The 20014-nt window shown below is 37.7% G+C and overlaps 1 long non-coding RNA gene across 1 annotated transcript in view; it reads right to left on the reverse strand.

Moving 5' to 3' along the window:
- The window catches only part of LOC137502693 (uncharacterized), a 242854-nt gene that overhangs the window by 14017 nt on the left and 208823 nt on the right, over positions 1-20014 (reverse strand). The gene's annotated exons all lie outside the window — the stretch shown is intronic.

Raw genomic sequence — 20014 nt, forward strand, 5'->3', positions numbered from 1 at the left:
GTGTTTCAAGTTGTTTTATATATTTATATTGAACCCATAATTCCATCCTGCTAAATATTGCAACCTAGAAAATTACAACTACAAGATGCAACTACAAGCGCAAGTATAATTCTTTACGCAAGCTCATCTCGCCCTCCGTGGCGGAACAAGTCACCATGAGAAGTCACAGTGGGAGCGAGCGAGCCAACCGTTCGGACGATGTCACAACACTTCGGTTGATCTCGTGTAATTAATAATTAATTTCAACATAATAAACCTTCATTTCAAGGGATTTCGGCAGTAACGTTAACCAAGAAATAAATAATTAAGAATTGTAAGAAATATTAAATAAAGCTAAAACCCACAGGGTGGAAATGTGTTTAATTAAACCTGGAGAAACATTTGGCATCCATACCGCAAGCCTAGCACTTGCCAAGGTCAAGCAGTTAGAATGTGCGCGAAATCACCTACACGAAATTAATTAATTATGCCCTTTAAAAGCACGGGGAAAATCAGTAAACAACACCATCATGACTTGGAAATTAGGTGGAATTTTTGGGGTGAGTTTCAAAGAAGTCGGTCCAGTGGTTATCAAATCGTATGAACACACCACCATACATCATGACCAGGATAGCCTCATTAGAGAAGCTATAAGTACCCCTTCCACTGAACAGCAGCCACACTCACTTGATCGGTCGTCGCGAGGATGGATCCGCGCCGAGTTAATATCAAGTAGAGGTCTTGAACTGTTTCTTCAAATAAACTTGTGATACGTATTGAGTTGGCTAGCTTGAGATAAAACATTTTACCAAGTGATAAAGTTGTAAGAGTCATTTTCTTATTTGAATCAGTAATAGAATTACTTAACTTTTGTAAATGAAAATAGCTTCCATTAAATTATTGTGTGCCTTTGAAACCTGTAGGGGAGTTGTAGACTAGCCAATATAAGCTTCAAGTCTCATATCTCGTGGCTACCTGGCATAACAACGGGGTGAGAGCGAGGAAGATTCTCACGGAAAGTCGAGTTTCGCCGAGGAATGGTGAAGTCGTGCATATAAAGTGCATCTAGAATAATTCACTATTTACATGTTTTGTACCATCTGAAGTGCAAAGTCTGTGTAATTGTAAATAGCATAATCAAAAGAGAAGAATGTTCTTAGCAAATATGAGTGGTTAATTTCTGAACGAGCTGGCTAAAATATAGCCAGGGTGACTTCGGAAGCTACGACCCTGTTACGACGTCTGTCTATTTCTAAAATATTTTGTAGATAGAGGTTGTAAATGCTTGTCCCATTAAATTAGTATGTTGCGTGTGTAGAAATTAAGTATATTATAATATTGAGGCGAAGTGTCTATTGTTCATGTCAGTGCGCGAAATTCTAAAATGTGCTTATAAAATTCTTTACGACATTGTAAAGAGCGAAGTTTTAAGTATTGTACTAAAAATCAATGAAATTGTTCAGGCTGATAAAAAGTTACAATAATGAAAACGATCAAATAGTCGTGGCGAGGGAAATAAAATCAAATATCAAATTAATAATAATAATAATAATAATAATAATAATAATAATAATAATGACAATTAAAAATAATAATAAAAAAATTAATATTCAAGTCAGGATAAATTTGAGATGATAAATTATGTATTCAGCAGTAATGTCAAGCGAGATTTGCGACTTAGACCGGAATCCAGTGGTCTGGTGAAGTTAAAATTCATTTTTGGAAAGCTTCAATTTTGTGACATCGTGTATTTGTGATACAGAATATCACGGTATGTTATTTTGCTTCTGAGGTCAGAAAACGTAAATAACTTTATTGTGAGATTCTTATAAAGTTGTTGCTCATGGGATTTCGTATATTTAAAAGTTTCTAACAGAAGAAAAATGGATTGTAATGGAATGAAATATTATGAGAATCGTTAGGAAGATGTTAAAGACAAAGCAAGCCTGTTTTTATGATTGATGTATAATGAACAAGAAGATGAGGATAAGAGGCTCTGTTTGTCGATGGAGAGGAATTTGTGTGACAGAGTATGTTACGATGGTAATATTTATGAGACAGGCTGTGTAAGATAACGATGTCCTGTAAGCAATCCAGAACAATTGACTAATTTAATAGTGGTCAGAACCCAAGTGAGCGTGTTGTAACGCCTATTTTGGTTACAAGTCGATGTTCACCCACGTTACTACTTTTATATGAGACCGTAGATCTTGGCAATTAACTCCAAGTGACAATTCTATGTAGAACCAGCATAGTGCATTTTTGTGATAGACGACCTCACGAACAAAATTCATTCTGGCACACGGTCAAGGTAATACTTGATTATTGTAAACTGAATTCTATTCTGTAATTTTAAGAGACGAAATTATCGTTGATTAGAAACATTCCGGGTGAGAAAATTGAATGTTACTAGAATGATAGTCTAGCTTGAGTAGATTGATGAAAAGTTGATTCACTGGCTAGTTCACTGCAATACATGTTTGGAATGGTAAGATGAAAGGCCATTTGAAGCCTCACACTTGAGTTATGCTATGGATTTCGTGATGGTCATGATTACTGTTTTCAGCGATATTACGTAAAACTAGACGAGAGTTGAATTTATTTTCAGTTACCGAAATTCATTTCATGCGTTGAGATTGTATCAAAGTAGTCGGACATGTTGTTTAGTTTCGATTTCACGTTTTATTGTAAGAAGTGGGCATAGTTATATTCCCAGGTTCGAATTCACTCTGTGGCGAATTTCTTTTCATTGTGTTAGAGTTTCAACGAGGATTAGCTTAAATATCCGGGATTGTGTTTGAAGTTTCAATTTCGCCTGACAGTATAAATGATATTTAGATATTCCAAATTTGGCTCAACGATAGATTTAGGATGCTGCGTGTATTATATGAATTTAAGGATGTGTAGACACTACATAGGCTCAACGACAGGATTAGGGCGTCGTCTGTATATAGTCAAGTCATAGGTTAGTCATTTTTGCGAATCGACTTGAACGATGGTAGTGTTTGCAGTAGTGAATACGGATGGGAAAGATGTTAGCAGGTATTATTCAGGACATATTTCGGCATACTTGTTACTCGCTAGAAGGTGCTCCCATGTTGCATTAGTAGTGGCATGAATGTGACGGTTGTCCCACATGGAAACCTAGCTAATGAAGACTGATTATTACTGCTTAGCCGCTCGTGTTCAAGTTCGATGAACTTTCGTTTCTCTATTTCCTTTCTTTACTTCTAGATGTATTGTTCGGATCTTTGGTATCTTATGACAGTGCCGTGTGTTGATACTTAGTTTATTTATGTTGGATTTACGCTACGAATGCGGTATCGATTCGTCAGCTGTTCATATATTTTATTTTCAATTTTCGTTATTTCACTTTATTATAGGTGAGACGTTCATCTACCGATCACTTGTAGTTTTGTTTAATGGGACAATTGTAGGTGGACAAATTTGTAATGGTACTCGTAGTTACAAAAATTGGAAAGATTTCCTTTCAATTATTTTTATAGTGTGGACTTGTAATTTAATAAACTTAACGACATAACCGTTTATGAACTGAAAGTTGGTTCAGTAAGAACATTTTCAAGTGACTTATCACTTTTCTTTAACTTCAGTGTTTGGCATTTCTTCTAAATGCACGATGAATTAGTGTTATCCTGCAATTCGCAGTTTTGTTCCTTCAGAACGACGTAACGTAAGATCCCCTCGGATCAAGTTGTTGTTGGTTCTTTCTGAACATCTGGTTGGGTGATGCATGTTTCATCATCGGAATTATTCTGTAACTTAAGGGTGTCATGAGATGTCAATACGTGGTGGAATTTTATTTTAGATTGTGACCATTGCTCTTAACTTGTAATGAACACCATGCTTTCTAGTAATATTTCGCAACATATCTGAAGCAACTGATAATCAATTTGGTTCGATTAAGGGTCATTCGGGGGATGTTCCAATATCCGATAGGATACCAGACGGTGAATAACCTTAATTAAATATAAATCGGGAATTCTACTTGTTGAAGGACAGATTTTCCTCGGATCGTGTGGATTAACACTCAGTTATCGTTTGGATTAATGGTGCCCGATTTTTTGGTTCTATTCTCGTTTTTCTACTTTTTGTTATCCACGAATTTTATAATACATTTTAATCCTTTGAAACATAATGTTAAACAATAAAAAGAAGATAACAGATTATGTATTGTGACTGCGTTAAAACATCATAAATTATTAAGTGATTTTATGGATGATTTTAATAAATATTTTTGCCGTGGTTTAATTAAATAAAACTTTAGAAAGCACATATTTGTTCCTCATTTAAAGTAGTTAAGCTCTCTTCTGAACCGCATCGTTTGGTCAATGTAGTGACAGAAATAAACCCGCTACGACCCCAAGATCCAAGAGTTCGATATTGCTCTATTGAAACAGCTATGGCAGACGACCAACGATGGAACGGTAAGTTCAAGGGTTCTATATCTGATTCACACCGGGCATAATGATAATAAAAATGTATAATTTCGCGTTATTGTATGAATCTTCAATGTAACGATATAGACAGAACATGAGAACAACAGAACATAAACGCGATCCAAGCGGCCATTGCCTGAACTACTTTGTTCGCCCAGAAATGTGTCGGCTTATCCAGGCCTTCTAGTATAGAGCAGGCAACGCCTGAGCACGACATACCTGTCTGTTAACTTGGTGGGCGCGTGCGCAGTACTTCAGTATCGGCAGCTAATATTGTGTTTGTCAACCTTTTCTATGGCTTTCTTACCTTCTCCCGACGAAGACATTGTAGAAATGGTCAACATTCTAGAACAATCACGATTAAATCATCGTCGGCCTAATGTTCTAATGAAGTATAGTGAAAGTGAATTCAAAGACAGATTCAGGCTAAGCAAATATACTGGAGTACTTTTGGTTGAGGTAATAGGTAACAATTTAGGTCCACTGACAAATAATTTTCCATTTCCCCCTGTTGATGAAATATTAATTACGATACTCTTCAATACTACTGAGTCTTATCATATTTGTACCTGTAACTGCATTTGTGTCCATAAAAGCAATGGTACCAGTAACTGAGTATAACAGATAATTACACTGCAGGCCTACTTGCATTTGCAGTATGTACGTTTATCGTGGAATTGTTTTTAATTAATGATATTACATTACAAGGAATTCACACAAGTTTTACATTACAAGGAATTCACACAAGTTTTTACATTACAAGGAATTCACACAAGTTTTATAATTATGTTAATTATCCGATATTTATCGTTGTATTGTGGTCAAACAATGTCCACATTTTGGAATAACAGGGAATAGATACGGTATATTTATAAGGTTCAGTGCAAACTGGATCATGCGTGATATGTGCTGCTGATGTGAATATTTAATTAGAAATCCTCAAACAATGTCAAATTCTTCTGAACTGTCCTTAAACACTACAAAACTGACACCCATGTCTGCAGGAACTAGTCGAATACCTATTTCTCGCTGCACGGCAAAGAGGAGATAGTCTAGGGAATGTCAGGGAATGCAGTCGTCTAATGCACAAAACAAAGCAGTCCGAGGGGTGGCATCTAGTGTATATTATGGAACTTAATCAACGAGCCCACGGCCGACTTGATGCGTCGCTCGGAGCGCAGCGAGGAATCCAGTCGGCCATGACGAGCCAATAGTTAACAGTTCGATAAGTTTGCTGCTATTCCGCTGTGCAACGCAGCGAAGATTTATCGAGTCGACAGTTGTAACAAATCAATAACTATCGGACACATATCTAACCATTCCAGAAACCGGGCATAAGTTGGATGAAAAGCAGTGTGGTTTCAGGCTATAAAATACGAAAATTTCAGTAGGAATCAACTAATTGAAAATTTATCAGGAAGGAATCAGACAGTTCTATATATTTCGTAGATCTACGAAGAGCATATGACAGAGTACAAAGGGAAAAGTTGTTAGTCTTAATGAGGGATTATGGGATTAAGGATAGGTTTTAACAGGCAATCAAAGGTATTTTTGTTGACAATAAGCCAAAGAGAGAATTGGTGGAAGAATGAGATCAGGGTTCAAAGTAGTTACTGGTGTTAGGCAAAGCTGCATTATTTCACTTTTATTGTTCATAGTTCACATCAATCATGAAATGGGAGAAAGGAATTCAGCTAGGTGGGAATTTAGTAGGCAGTAAGCCGAGTAAATTCTATAACAATAACAAGAATGCATACTCCCGTCAAGTTTTGATGGTTTCTAGGGGATTGATTTTGGGCCCAAGTAAGAGGATTACATATATGCAGCACATGTCCGCGACCTGGGAAGAGTAATGTTTCTACCATTTCCTTTATCATTATTGCTTGAGTATATTTCTCGGTCGTCTACGGACCACATACAAAGACAATCTTTGCAGTATTTGCAACCATCTCTTCCTTCACCATCTGCCGGTATCTTTTCACCCGTTCTCCTACTTCTTTTTCTGCTCTTCTGTATACGACCTCCCTTTTCTCACTAGCATTTCCCCAACGCAACGTTTTGGCGAGTTGTCTAAATTCATTTCTGTCCACGATGTAATCTTCCGGAATCTCTACCTTCGTCAAGTCCAACCTCACTTCTCGAAAACAGTTCAGCTCTGTCTTCTTTTATCTGAAGAATTCAAAGATTCTCTTCTTTGTTATACCTTTGTCCATCATCAACAATGGTCCATATAACTGTAATATTCTCTTTTTCATCAGTTCAACCACTGTTTCTCTTCTTTCATACAATTCTTTGTTAGATTTGAGTTTCCTCCTCCATTGTTTACATTTATGCCCAGAAATTTGGCATGTTTCTTTCTTTCTTTCTTCCGGATATCTTCAAGTCCAACTTTTCCAATCATGTCGAATGTTTCCGCTGAATATCGTCATTATTACCATCATAGTCAAAATTTCGAAGGATTATTTGGTGACGACTGGCGCCCATTTACTAGCCTTTTTCAAAATAATTATTTTTTATATAGATTTATATAGATTGGTATTAACTGAATTCCAATTCATGCAAGAATGAGCTATAAGTATTGCAATTAACACTCAAACGTGGAGTGAATTAATGTTAACAGTAGCAGTTATATCACAACTCGCGATCAAAGCTGTTGAATACTAGCAGTTACCCATGGGCTCCACCCGCATTGTATCACGTTCTTGATGTTACAAAGTTGTGAATTAATGGAATAAATACGCATGATCTGTTGCGGTTATAGAACGTAACAGCATATAAATAAGCAACTGAAAAAATATCACAAATGGAAATGGAATTGAATTTCTTTTCCTTCAATTTGGTATATTTTTGAACTTATTGAGGATTATTGATATCGATTCGCTATTCTATACATTTTTTAAAACTGTGAAATCAGTAATGTAGTGCCGTAGGTTACACAACATTACATGTCACACAACTTGGTGCGTAAATGTAAAGCTACATATAATTGACCATGAGGGAAACAGTTCCTATTTATTTATTTATTTATTTATTTATTTATTTATTTATTTATTTATTTATTTATTTATTTATTTATTTATTTATTTATTTATTTATTTATTTATTTATTTATTTATTTATTTATTTATTTTATAGTGGCGAAATTACACCTCGTGGCCTTCTCTTACAAGTAACCACGTACATTACAAGATAATACATTTATAAAAGAAATGCATTATTCTGTTGTAAAATCAAGGATAACTAAGCTAAATAACAGATTCGAAGAACATATAATGAAGGAAGAAAGCGAAGCTGAACAACTAAAATAAAATAAAATAAAATGAAATAAAATAAAAGGTTATCCGGAGCATAAAAGTAAAGAAAAGAAAGGGGAAAAGTCATCATGAAAAAAAGTAACATACAAACTGAAAAATATAAGCCAGTGCAAAAACATAACACAATACATAATATGGTAATGGAAATACAAGTATGGCAATGAACTGTGATCTATGTACTTGATTTAAAAGCTAAATATTATGTACAGTACTTTTACAACACAACAATAAAATAATAACAACCTAATATGGAGTTGATGTGAAAGATACAGAGCCGATTTTTCCAACTGCTGCAATGAACATCTGTGGTAAAGAGATTGTCAAGGGGAAATAAAGTTAAAACTAGAAATAATATTCTGCAGTAACTTGCTGGTACATCACGGGGAGCCAATACTCGCGTTCTGAGATCAACAGCATTAGCCTTATCTTATTCTGTTGCTGAATAATGCTGCCCTCCTAGATCAATAGTGTTCACACTAAGAATATTGATGTACAACTCAATCAAGCAATGCGAATAATCAAGAAATGCATTCGGAGCACGAACACGCTATGGCTTCCTGTTATAAGCAATATTCCACCTTCAGCTCAACGACGATCAGAAGCTCTCCTAAAGGTTTGGATACACATTCAGCAGAACCCTCAACAACCCATCCACGAAGATATTACAATCACTGAACATCAAGTACTGAAATCAAGGAAACCACCCTGGCGTACAGCAACATATCTTGAAAGAACCTCTTTTCATGTTTACAGTTTATGCAAAGCCCTGTGGGATCAGTCTTCAGGAGTCAACAAACATCTAGTTGAAAACCCTTCTAAATGTGTACAAGGATTTGATCTTCCAAGGCTACACTGGAGAATCATCAATCGGATAAGAACGGGACAAGGCAGATGTGGTTATCTATTGTGAAAATGGGATTGGAGTAGCTCTGCAAATTGCGATTGTGGTACCTCTTCTCAGTCAATCCACCACATTGTTGCTGACTGCCCAATTTGAGTTTTCAATGAAAATCTAATGGACATTCGCCGCTCATCGGATGAAGTAGTTAAGTGGATCAAAATCTAGATCTAGAGTTGTAGTATTGTACGGACTTGTGACTACGCACATTTATCCTGAAACTATATATATGTACATACATTCATCACACGATAAATAAATAACCATATCAGTTATAATCTATCTAAATGAATTTTTGTTTCGAGGAATACAGATAGGTTCACCATTTAGAATTAGGAAAATGGTCTTCCCTAACCTCAGACTTATTTCCAAATTTTTACACACTACTGTCTCGTCATCGACATGGAAATTTCCACGATGTATGGTCTATTCCTAATCCACTCCTCTCTTAATGTTTAATGTTTTATTCCTTAGAAAACTTAAGAATAATTGTATGAGAGGCATTGCCATAGTTAGACTTAAACCTGGTTCACAACACGATTAATACAAACACATACATTACTGCGTATAATTACAGATCACCGAGCTCGATAGCTGTAGTCGCTTAAGTGCGGCCAGTATCCAGTAATCAGGAGATAGTGGGTTCGAGCCCCACTGTCGGCAGCCCTGATGATGGTTCTCCGTGGTTTCCCATTTTCACACCAGGCAAATGCCGGGAATGTACCTTAATTAAGGCCACGGCCGCTTCTTTCCACTTCCTAGGCCTTTCCTATCCCATCGTCGCCATAAGACATATCTGTGTCGGTGCGACTTAAAGCAAGTAGCAAAAAAATAATTACGAGTACCTGTCCTAAGTGTTTTTTTTTTTTTGCTAGTTGTTTTACGTCGCACCGACACAGATAGGTCTTACGGCGACGATGGGACAGGAAAGGGCTAGGAGTGGGAAGGAAGCGGCCGTGGCCTTAATTAAGGTACAGCCCCAGCATTTGCCTGGTGTGAAAATGGGAAACCACGGAAAACCATTTTCAAGGCTGCCGACAGTGGGGTTCGAACCTACTATCTCCCGAATACTGGATACTGGCCGCACTTAAGCGACTGCAGCTATCGAGCTCGGTCCCTAAGTGTTCACTGACTCATATAAACATACTCATACACTTATATTCTACAAAGAAACTGATATTTATCGTCAACTTACATGAAATTACACCGACTGCATATGAAAGCAACAAACTCACGTTTTCAAAATGCCCGGCTACGCGATTCGCCATTTTGTAACGATCAGGAGTAGCATTATGGTCTGAAGATTGGAGTCGGCTTTGGTCCAGTCTGTTCCTTAAGAGATTTGACATAAAAAACATAAAACCTTCTACCCGTATATCACATGTCATGACCTATTTTTTTATTAAATCGTTGACAATATAATCACCTCTATGACCCGTCCGAGTGTCTTATGAGTCTTGATGAAAATTTTGGTACAGATCAGTGGAGGCTAGTAGATTTCTGTAAGGAACAAACAAAATTATTTTTGATTTTATAGATATAGATCCTTTAGTTCCGATGAATGACACTACATTAATACAGTTCGAACTTTGCTAACACCATTTTGCCAACAAATCCCGAGTATGTTCAAAAAATTTCCACCGGTATATATTGTACCAGGAACTGTTTTAGCATATAAAAGGAAGAATAGCCAAGAGGAGAGAAATTGATCTAGATTTCTACATCACAGACGCCACTTTCGACAGGAAGTGGTACCGTACATTATTTTAAAAGTTGCCGGAATATTGGGAAAAGGGCGGCAGTAATATGTGTTCATGTGCCCCACATCTTAAGTGAGCTCAGTACGAAGTTCATCGTGGCAAGCAGGACCCGTCACGAGCGATGAACCTGCGTTTGACGTCAGTGCCACATGTTGCCTGCCTTTCTCTCGAATGTGCTAGAATAAAAATTTGCTAACTTTTTAACTGATGAAGATACAGAAATGTGACGTACCTCACCGTGTAGCTTGTGTTCTGAAAGCAAACATATGTCAATCTGAACAAATTCCATCAAGGCATTCACGAGATAACAAGGGAGAAAGAAAACACATTTTTCTCGTGACGTGGCGAATGACCTTGGCCTTGCGGAATATAAGCCGAGGTCCAGGCAGGAGCAAACCACTTCCAAGTCTTCACTCACAGCTGGTTGGTCAGTCTTGCTGTTCGCGACAAGTGAAGTCGAACTCGGTGCTCATTCTACAGGAACGTCGTAATACTTGTGTTATTTTCGACAGCGAGTTGACACTTAGTTATTTGAACCCCAGTGAGCAACCAGTGGATTTTCATAGACTGGATTTATAGTTCGTCAGGGACATCTGAACTTTGGAATTTAATGTGTTTTTAACATTGACATTATAAGACTTGTAATATTTCGCCAATATTTGAACTTACAAAATATCTCGATTTTTGTAATGGTCTTGAACTTTTTCAACCTAGAAGACTGTGAGTGTATGTTTGCAACACATTAACTATTTTGAGTATTATCAAAGCCTAAAACATGTGCATAAAGGCTGTTCGCTAATCATCGTAACAGACTGTACCATTTGAAACAACTCGTGTGAATAGACTGTAAATATTCCGTAATACATTACGCATACTTCGTAATTCAGTGGCATTGTGAATTAATAGGATTCGTACACGAGTGATAGTGAGAAGGAGCATTACGATATATTACGAGAGAGAGCTATTTATTTATTTCTTTACCGTGAAAGTGAGTTCTTCGAATGAGAGTTATTTCTGATAATACGAACAGTGTGCGATGAGTGTGAGGACGAACTTTGCATAGAAATGTGCTTTTCATATTTTGCAACTTTCGAAAAGAGACAGTGCTTCGATAAATAACCCATCTAGTGAATGGTGATTGTTTCTGAAGCTGTTTTAATCACCTCTAATGCCACTAATTAAATTGGTGCTCGTTTCAACATATGACAATCTAACAGCTACCTAGCCAGATGGACTTCCTTGTGTTAAAATCACTATTTTATTACTGACTCAAGACGACGGAGAACGACGTAGATCAGGGCCTCTCAAACGCCCAAAATCTCACGCGTGCAGATAGAGGCGCAAGAGCTCCGTGCACTATGCATCGCTGCCGCTCGGCATAGCTCGGATCAAAGCTTCGTCTCTCGGCTACTCGGCTAAGCACGGCTCAACTCGCCTATACTCGGCTCAAGTCAGCCCGGATTTGGAGCGCTACGGTGCAAGTGGGGCAGAGGGAGACAGGCGGAGCGAGCGAGACAGGCGTGAGGAAAGAGAGAATAAGCGCTATTGCTCCAAATCGAGGAGTGGGGGGTCTGCACTCTGGTCAACCAAGCCAAGTCGTCTTTTGCACCGTGCACAGCGCATGCACCCTGAGAGGCCCTGACGTAGATGGACGGAGATTGATGCTGATCAACGCGGAACTTGGACTTGGTACTACGAGGGACGGTTCCTGGGACGTGGTACTATGGGACATCGTGGTGCTTGCTGTTAACTGAGATCCAGATTTCTGCTTGCACAGCAGTATTCAACAGTTCGAGCTCAACAAGAAGACATACTATACTTCAGGTGACACAAGGACCTTTACATTCAGAAACATAATTCTGACTTTCAATAGAATTCTTATAGACAGTGTCATTGCTGACAAAGAACATTAACTCAATTCAAAAGCTCACTTAATATTTTTATAAACTTGGAAAATTAACGCTTTACAATACTTAAAAGTAAAGACAGACTTTTAGAAGACAGTGTGCTCTCGTAATGTCGTATGTTCTCACTTGTTGGAAATTTAGAATTTCAATTTAGTCCTTTATTTATAGTGAAAGCGTACCATATTCAAATAAAGTGTTTAATAAGTTACGTAAAATAAGACAATACTTTCTACCAGAAGACTGAGTACAATTTCAAGTGTTTTATTCTGAGATTTTCACGTGAAGAAATTACAGAATTTACTTCGTTTGATTTATCACAAGTGATAGTGGAAAGGACTTTAGGTTTTCGTTAACCCTGCAACCGGCAGTCGTCGCGATCGCGACTCATTTCTCTGTTACTCAACCGACAGAGTCACTATCGAGATGCATTACGCCAGCGCTGACTAATTTCGAGGTAGCGCCTTGACACTCAACGTCTTTGTGACATACCTTGTATCATGCTGAAGAGGAAACTCTACTCCACAAATACAGCATAATACTGAAATAGTTTAGTGTGACAGAATGTGCGGTATACACGTGGAAAAATGAGAACGCTTTGCAGACGGTCATTCTGTTGTGCTTGCTGTGGTTGTCCGATGTGCTATAGCTTTCGTGGCGCAAAATGAGTGAATTATCAGGAAGTAGTGAAAATCGTAATTGTTTGGTTGATCTCGACGGCGAAGGTGATAGTGACGTATTTTTAGAAGGAATTGACGATGATTTTGACAATGATTCGTCAGGTAGTGGCGAATTATATGAGGCTAGGCTAAGTGATTTCGACACATATTGACGACGATGTGGAACACAATTAACCAGCCACTGATGATAATAATGATAACGACGGTAATGCAGTTGAACATACAGAACCGAAGTGGACATTAGTTTATCCTCCAGAGCCAGAAATAAAAGTGGAAGGGAAGTTCAAAGGTCGAAACACAGGTATACGAAATCGCCTTCCAAGAAACAGTCCTCCTCTAACATATTTCTATTTGTTTTTCTCCAATGCTATCTGGAATATTTTAGTGACTGAAAACAATAAATACGCACAGGAAATTATTGGAAATAAAACGAATTCCCGAAATATGGGTCCGTATTCACGTCTGAAAAGATAGGCTGACGTTACAGTATCAGAAATGAAAAAAATCATGTCTCTAGTTATAAATATGGGTCTAAACTCTAATAACAACAATGAAAAATAGCGCTGCACTTCAAAATTGCAAAAATTTCCAATATTTAAAAGTCATGTCACTAAAACGTTTCGACTGGAAAGAAATATTCTATAACCTGTTGGTAATGGTAATTTTTGATGCCTACATACTCTATAGTTTGAAAACCGATAAAACCCTTGAACATGAGGAATTTATGGTTGGTATTGTCGAAGGTCTTGTAGACGAAGAAACTCTTCAAAACATTTCACCTGGACTTTCAGTAGAAATGGGACATCAGCTGGTACGCGTCCCGGAAAAGAAACTGCGGTTGTGCCCTGTCTGTTCGACTGCAGAAAAACATCACGCACCCACTTCTGGTGCCCAGGATGTAATTGTGATGACCATCAACAGTACTATCATAAATTAGAAAATTTTTGGAGGCCTATGAAAGCAGGAAGAAAGAGAAACCACCCCGAAGGTAGCGAAGATGAATTTGACCAAGTAGACTCCCATGTTGGTGCGATGTGCTTGTGTTTTTACAATACTTCAATGTAGTGAACTTTTCTACATACTTTTAATCAGCATAAAATTGTGAACATTTTGTATATAGTAAAATCGTCATAATATATTGTTTTTTATGTACAAGTTGCCCAGAAATTTCGGATTGTTTTTAATACTTAGCGTGTGTTGGATACTTCGCCATACTTCTTCAGTATAGTAAATTGACAAGTTTAATTTCTTGCTATAGTATTCTTCGTTATTTTCTGAATAAAATGACCTGTTATGCTAAAAATAAACTGAAAAACAACATATTTTATGAAGTTTTAAAAATTGCTTGCAAAACTCGCCTAAATGCTTGCCGCTTGAAGGTAGACCGTTTGCCGATTCCAGGGTTAAAGTGGAATATTAAATTACTTTCAGCATGTTTTATTGTTTTACATCAAGAAAATAATGATGGACATAACTGATTGAGGAAAAACATTACTCATTTCGATTTTTATACGATCAACATAATTTCGATATTTTGTTGTAGATATTGGAACATATTTTCCAATAAATATATATACCATTACAATTCAGCAATATAATAGGGTAACTTTTCATATATTGAATAAAGGGAAGAAAGTTATGATATCTATTATTTTGACTTGCGATCCTATCTCTCTGTACCCTCTATTGAAGACTAGGCGCCCCTTAGAAAAATCTCATGCTATTAGATATGGTTTTTCACTCTTACAGAGAGGAGAGGAGATATTAATGGTGGCCAACTTAAGGGGCCTCGAAAGGAGATATACCACACTAGGAACGAATGAGTAGCCCTGCCCCGTGTATAATAATAAATGAAGGCCAACTTAGTGATTCCGAACGGAGCTGTGCCGGATATTATAGCGATATTGAATCAAGTTATTCCTATGCTTTACAAGATAGCAAACATAATAGCATATTTTGAAAGACGATATTCGGAAAAACATGCGAATGTTTTTAGACAAAGCTGGAAGACGCAGGTATTGTCAGATTACGCACAGTCAATTGCATTTTTGATCCTTAGAGTACATAATTAATTTTCAATTCCATTATAAACATTTGTTACCATGGACAATATAGTAGCAGCAATTGAAACACTTCGCACTAGTATTAACGATCAAAATACAAGAATAGATCAATTACATACTCAATCAAATACTCAAATCAAGGAATTAAGTACAAAAATAGATCAATCCAATGCTAGGGCTTACCAGACTAATAAGCAACTAGGTCAACAGATAAAAATCACTCATAATAAAATGTAAGAGTTAGCTAACACACTTAAGGTTCGATGAAGCACAGGCTTCTTTAGATAAAAGGTTTGCCGAGGCAGATAAATCCCTTAACAACAGATTTTCTGAATCAACTGCTAATCTCAAGCATGGACTTCGTGAGGCAAATGCTAATATAGAAAAGAGACTGAAGGATTCCAGCGACAATGTCGAATCCAAGTTAGGAGAAGTAGAAACTCAATTCGTAGAGAATCTTGAAACATTGAAGGAAGAAACTAAAGGTCAAGTAATTCAATCATTTGGTCAAGATTTCAAGAATGTTCAGTCCCGTTGTGCGGAATTAAAAGAACTTCAGACCAAATTCCAAGAGTCTTATGGACACATTTCGCAGGCTCAAATAAAAATAGCACAAATCCAGGAGAGCCTTAGATACTCATTCAGATCGGACGTAATCAGACTTAATACTGAGGTGGGACTTATGAAATCCACACTAGTCGAAATGGACAAGCGTTTCACGAATCAAATAGATACCACACACACACAACTCACCGCCTTCTGTAAGGACGTGCAAGTTTTAAAAACCTATTTACAATCTGAAATTTAAACTCTTCATAACACATTTCAGATGAAAGTTGAAACCCTTGCTGAAGAAGTCTCTTCGATTAAGTTAAGAGAAAGCTCATCATTTTTCTCCAGTCCAGGTACATCTAGAGATTTAGTCAATACCACGACACTCATTAAAATCCAAGACGACAAACCAACTAAGTTCTCGGGTAGAGATGGGTATACCGCTAGGGAATTCCTTCAAAATGTTGAGGATTTCTTCCAGGAAAATCGTATAGGACAAGATAGGCAATTACGCACAGTATCCAAATTGCTGGAAGGCAGTGCATTATCTTGGTTCATAGGCTTTATGAACGATTTCAAAACCTATGATAATTTTAAGAAGGAATTATTAAATCGTATTTGGGACACCGAGACACAGCATCTCGTGAAAATGCAGTTGTATTTAAGGAAATACAATACATCAGTGAATAAATCTAGATACTCAGATTATTGTTTGATGAAATTGAAGAAGATGGAATATCTGGATCCTCCACTATATGTTCCAGAACTTATCAAAATAATGACACTTCAATTTCCGTCCCATGTACAGGAAATATTAGTGGCAGCGAACATCCAAACTCTTGAACACTTGGATGACATATTAAGACGATTAGACACGGCTAATAGGCAGTCAACTCCAAAGAGTACAAAACTGAAAGGGGTATCCAGTAATTCAACCGAGATGAAGACTACAAATCAAGAAACACCACCGAGGGAAAACATTGTAAATAATTCACGTACTCCTCTCAGGTTTAGGAAATTCCAAAGACAACCGGACCAGCGACAGCCTACCTACAGAACAAGACTACCGTGGAGAAAACTGGAGATAACTTCCGAAGAAGCCAGAAGTGCTCGAAGGGAAGATCTTAAAAATAGATGGAAAGAAACTAGAAAATATATTCGAGACAGGAACAGAGCTAATGAGGACTCAGAAGCTACATCATTGAAACACCAAAAACATGTGAGAATTCAAGAAGAGACTAACCAAGACCTTGGATCGTCTGGCGCTATTAGAAAACTCCGACCAACTAAATTGGAGATTGCCTTAAAACGAAGAAGGGGACGATCAAAAAATTATTTGTTTTACAGAAGTTCAGTACTGGCACATTGATGATTTCGAATTATTATTTGAGGATGAACATCAGGGTAGGCCTTTAATAAACAGATCACTACCTGTCATATGTATACGAGTCGGAAACCTTAATGTGATGACTTCAGTTGACTCTGGTGCACAAGCTTCGCTTATTTCGGGCAAACTCATAGATTCCTTGGGGAAAGACACTGTCCTACTAATGCCTGTATCCCAACTAAAGGTTTGACGTGTGGTACCTGATCACAACGTTAAGTGTAAACTACAAGCATTTAGAGAATTTTATGTAAGTGGAAGACTTTTCGAACATATATTTCTTGTCATTTCACGTCTCAATTTCAATGTTATATTGGGATTAGACTTCATTATCAAGTATAAGGGAACTATAAATTACGAATCGAATCTTGTCAGTTTAAGCAACGCTGAGACTGTAGATTTGCAGCTGGTGGATCGTTATGATGCGGAAATTCGTGAAGAGGGAGCCCCTGCTGAAGAACCCCGAAGCGACAAGGATAAGCCCGCTGAATGCGAGGATGAGATAGCCACGGTAAAGCTATTGAAAATGGGAAACCCTGGAATGGACGAGGAAATGTCTGTATATGATTAATATTCCGTTGTCGGCGCTTCTTTATTAGGATCCGTAACCAGTGCAATTGAAGAACCAGAACTCGAAGCAAAGCTTGATTCGGCTAGACAAGAGGTTTTTAAATTATACCCGAATGTCTTTGACGAGAAACCAGGGGAAATTCAGGTTTCGAGTATCACCTCAACGTTAATGACAGTTCTCCTTATAAACGGAAAGCACATTCTGTTCCTGAGAAATATCGAGACGAAGCAAGAGCAATGATTCGTCAGATGAAGAACGAAGGTATAATTTCGCCATGTGCCACCCCATATATCAAACGATTGGCGATAGTCCGCAAGCCTAATGGTTCCATAAGATTGTGCCTAGACAATCCTTAATGAAAGCCTCGTATTGGAGTATGACCGTCCTCCTCTTCTAAAGGACATTATACGGCGCTTCAATGGAAAAGGCTTCTACATTTGTTTAGGCGTGACTTCTTCCTATTACCACATTAATTTAGATGCTGAGAGCCGATTGTTTACTGGATTACCTTTCGACAATGTTACCTATGTTTCTAAACGACTCCCATTCGGCGTAAAGAACTCGGGAGCTGTGTTCATTAGGGAATTGGAGAGCCAGCTTTCCGAACAGGTGAGAGCTATAACTTCTATTTATGTGGATGACATCTTAATAGCCTCTGACACTTTCGAACAACATGTCAGGGATGTGCATTTGGTGTTGCAGGATTTATAAAATAAAAACGTTTACGCCAACAAGAGTCAGCTTTTCAAGATTTCTGTCCTTTGCTTAGTTCATATGATTAGCAGTAGTGGAATTCAACCCAACCCCGCTAAAATTCAGTGTATCACTGAATTCCCCAGGCCAGTACGGATCAAACAGGTACGACAATTTTTGGGTCTTTGCCAGTTTTATGCCCAACATTGTACAAGATACACAAAGATAGTGGCACCTCTGCAACAATCGTTATGTAAAAACAATCCTTGTAAATGGACGGATGAATGCGAGGTGACTTTTATTCAAAGGACATGCTAAGAAATTACGTAAAACTGGTCAACCTTAACTTTTCATGGCCGCTTTACATCGAGTGTGATGCCAGCACCGTTGGGATTGGAGCGTTCCTATACCAAATTTATCCAGAACAGCCAGAACATCAACTTTTCATCTCTTTTACAAGTCGGAAGCTGCGCTCGCATGAGCTTTCATACACCATCACTGAATTAGAGGCCTGGCAATAGTTTTCTCGCTTCAGTACTGGAATAAAATCGTTTATACTTTCCCGATAACCCTATTTACGGACCATAAAGCTTTGACTTTTATCATGTCGTCTAATCTGATCAATGAACGATGACTAGATGGGCTTTGTTTATCCAACGGTTTAACATAACTGTAAAGCATAAACCCGGCAAGAGGAATTTGTTGGCTGATGCCCTAAGTCGGAACCCAACAGAAATCACTCCGGCCCATCCAATTGAGATTCTCGGCGATGCCGAAGAGGAGTTTTTACGAAAGATGCGCTATCTGCCACAAATGCAGCGAAGAGACGACAGCTTATTCTGTATTTCAAGGGAGCCATTCCTCTAACTGACGCCGATTTTCCACGCATCGTTCGGCTAGCCCAGAACTTCTGTTTCCGAAATGGATTGATTTTGAAGTTTATTGATAGCAAAAATTATTGTCGCATCTATGCAACTCCTAAAATCCGCAGTGCTATTGAGTGGCATTGTCATACATTGTCAGGACATGCCGGCACAGATAAGGTCGTCGCTGTAATCAAGGAGAAATTCACATGGGAATACATTCGAAAGGACGTCAGAAAGATTTTAAGGTCTTGTGATTTATGCCAAAAGATAAAACCCAATAATGCTCTATTACGGGAGTTTCCCAGACTTCTGATCCCAGAGAAGCCAGGGGAAATTATGGCTTTAGATCTATGTGGCCCTCCCCCAAAGGCGACCAGGGGAAACAGACACGTAGTTGTAGTGATCGACGTATTCTCTAAATATACGATGTTATCGCCAATACAGAACTCAAATGCTGGTAATATCCTAAGACGATTACGGAAGAATATCTTTCCGGAGATGGACGTCCTGAGTATCGTCTAACTGATCATGTTACGCAATTCACGTCCGCAGAATTCTAGCAAGCCTTAGAAAACGTGGGAATTCGTCACATCATGAATTCTATCAGGCACCCCTCAGAAAGATCTCATGCTCTTTGATATGTATTTTTCTGGTACTATATATTATTTATTTATTTATTTATTTATTTATTTATTTATTTATTTATTTATTTATTTATTTATTTATTTATTTATTTATTTATTTATTTATTTATTTGTAAATGCACAATCCAGGGCAATTGCCCACATGTGTAGGTTTACAAAAACTCTACTGAATATTTACAGATGTATAGACAAATTAAATTTTTCATATTTACACTCCAAACATTGTACTCTTAGGATAATAATTACTTT

The sequence above is a fragment of the Anabrus simplex genome, chromosome 11 (genome assembly GCF_040414725.1).
Source record: "Anabrus simplex isolate iqAnaSimp1 chromosome 11, ASM4041472v1, whole genome shotgun sequence".
NCBI classification, from domain to species: Eukaryota; Metazoa; Arthropoda; class Insecta; order Orthoptera; family Tettigoniidae; genus Anabrus; species Anabrus simplex.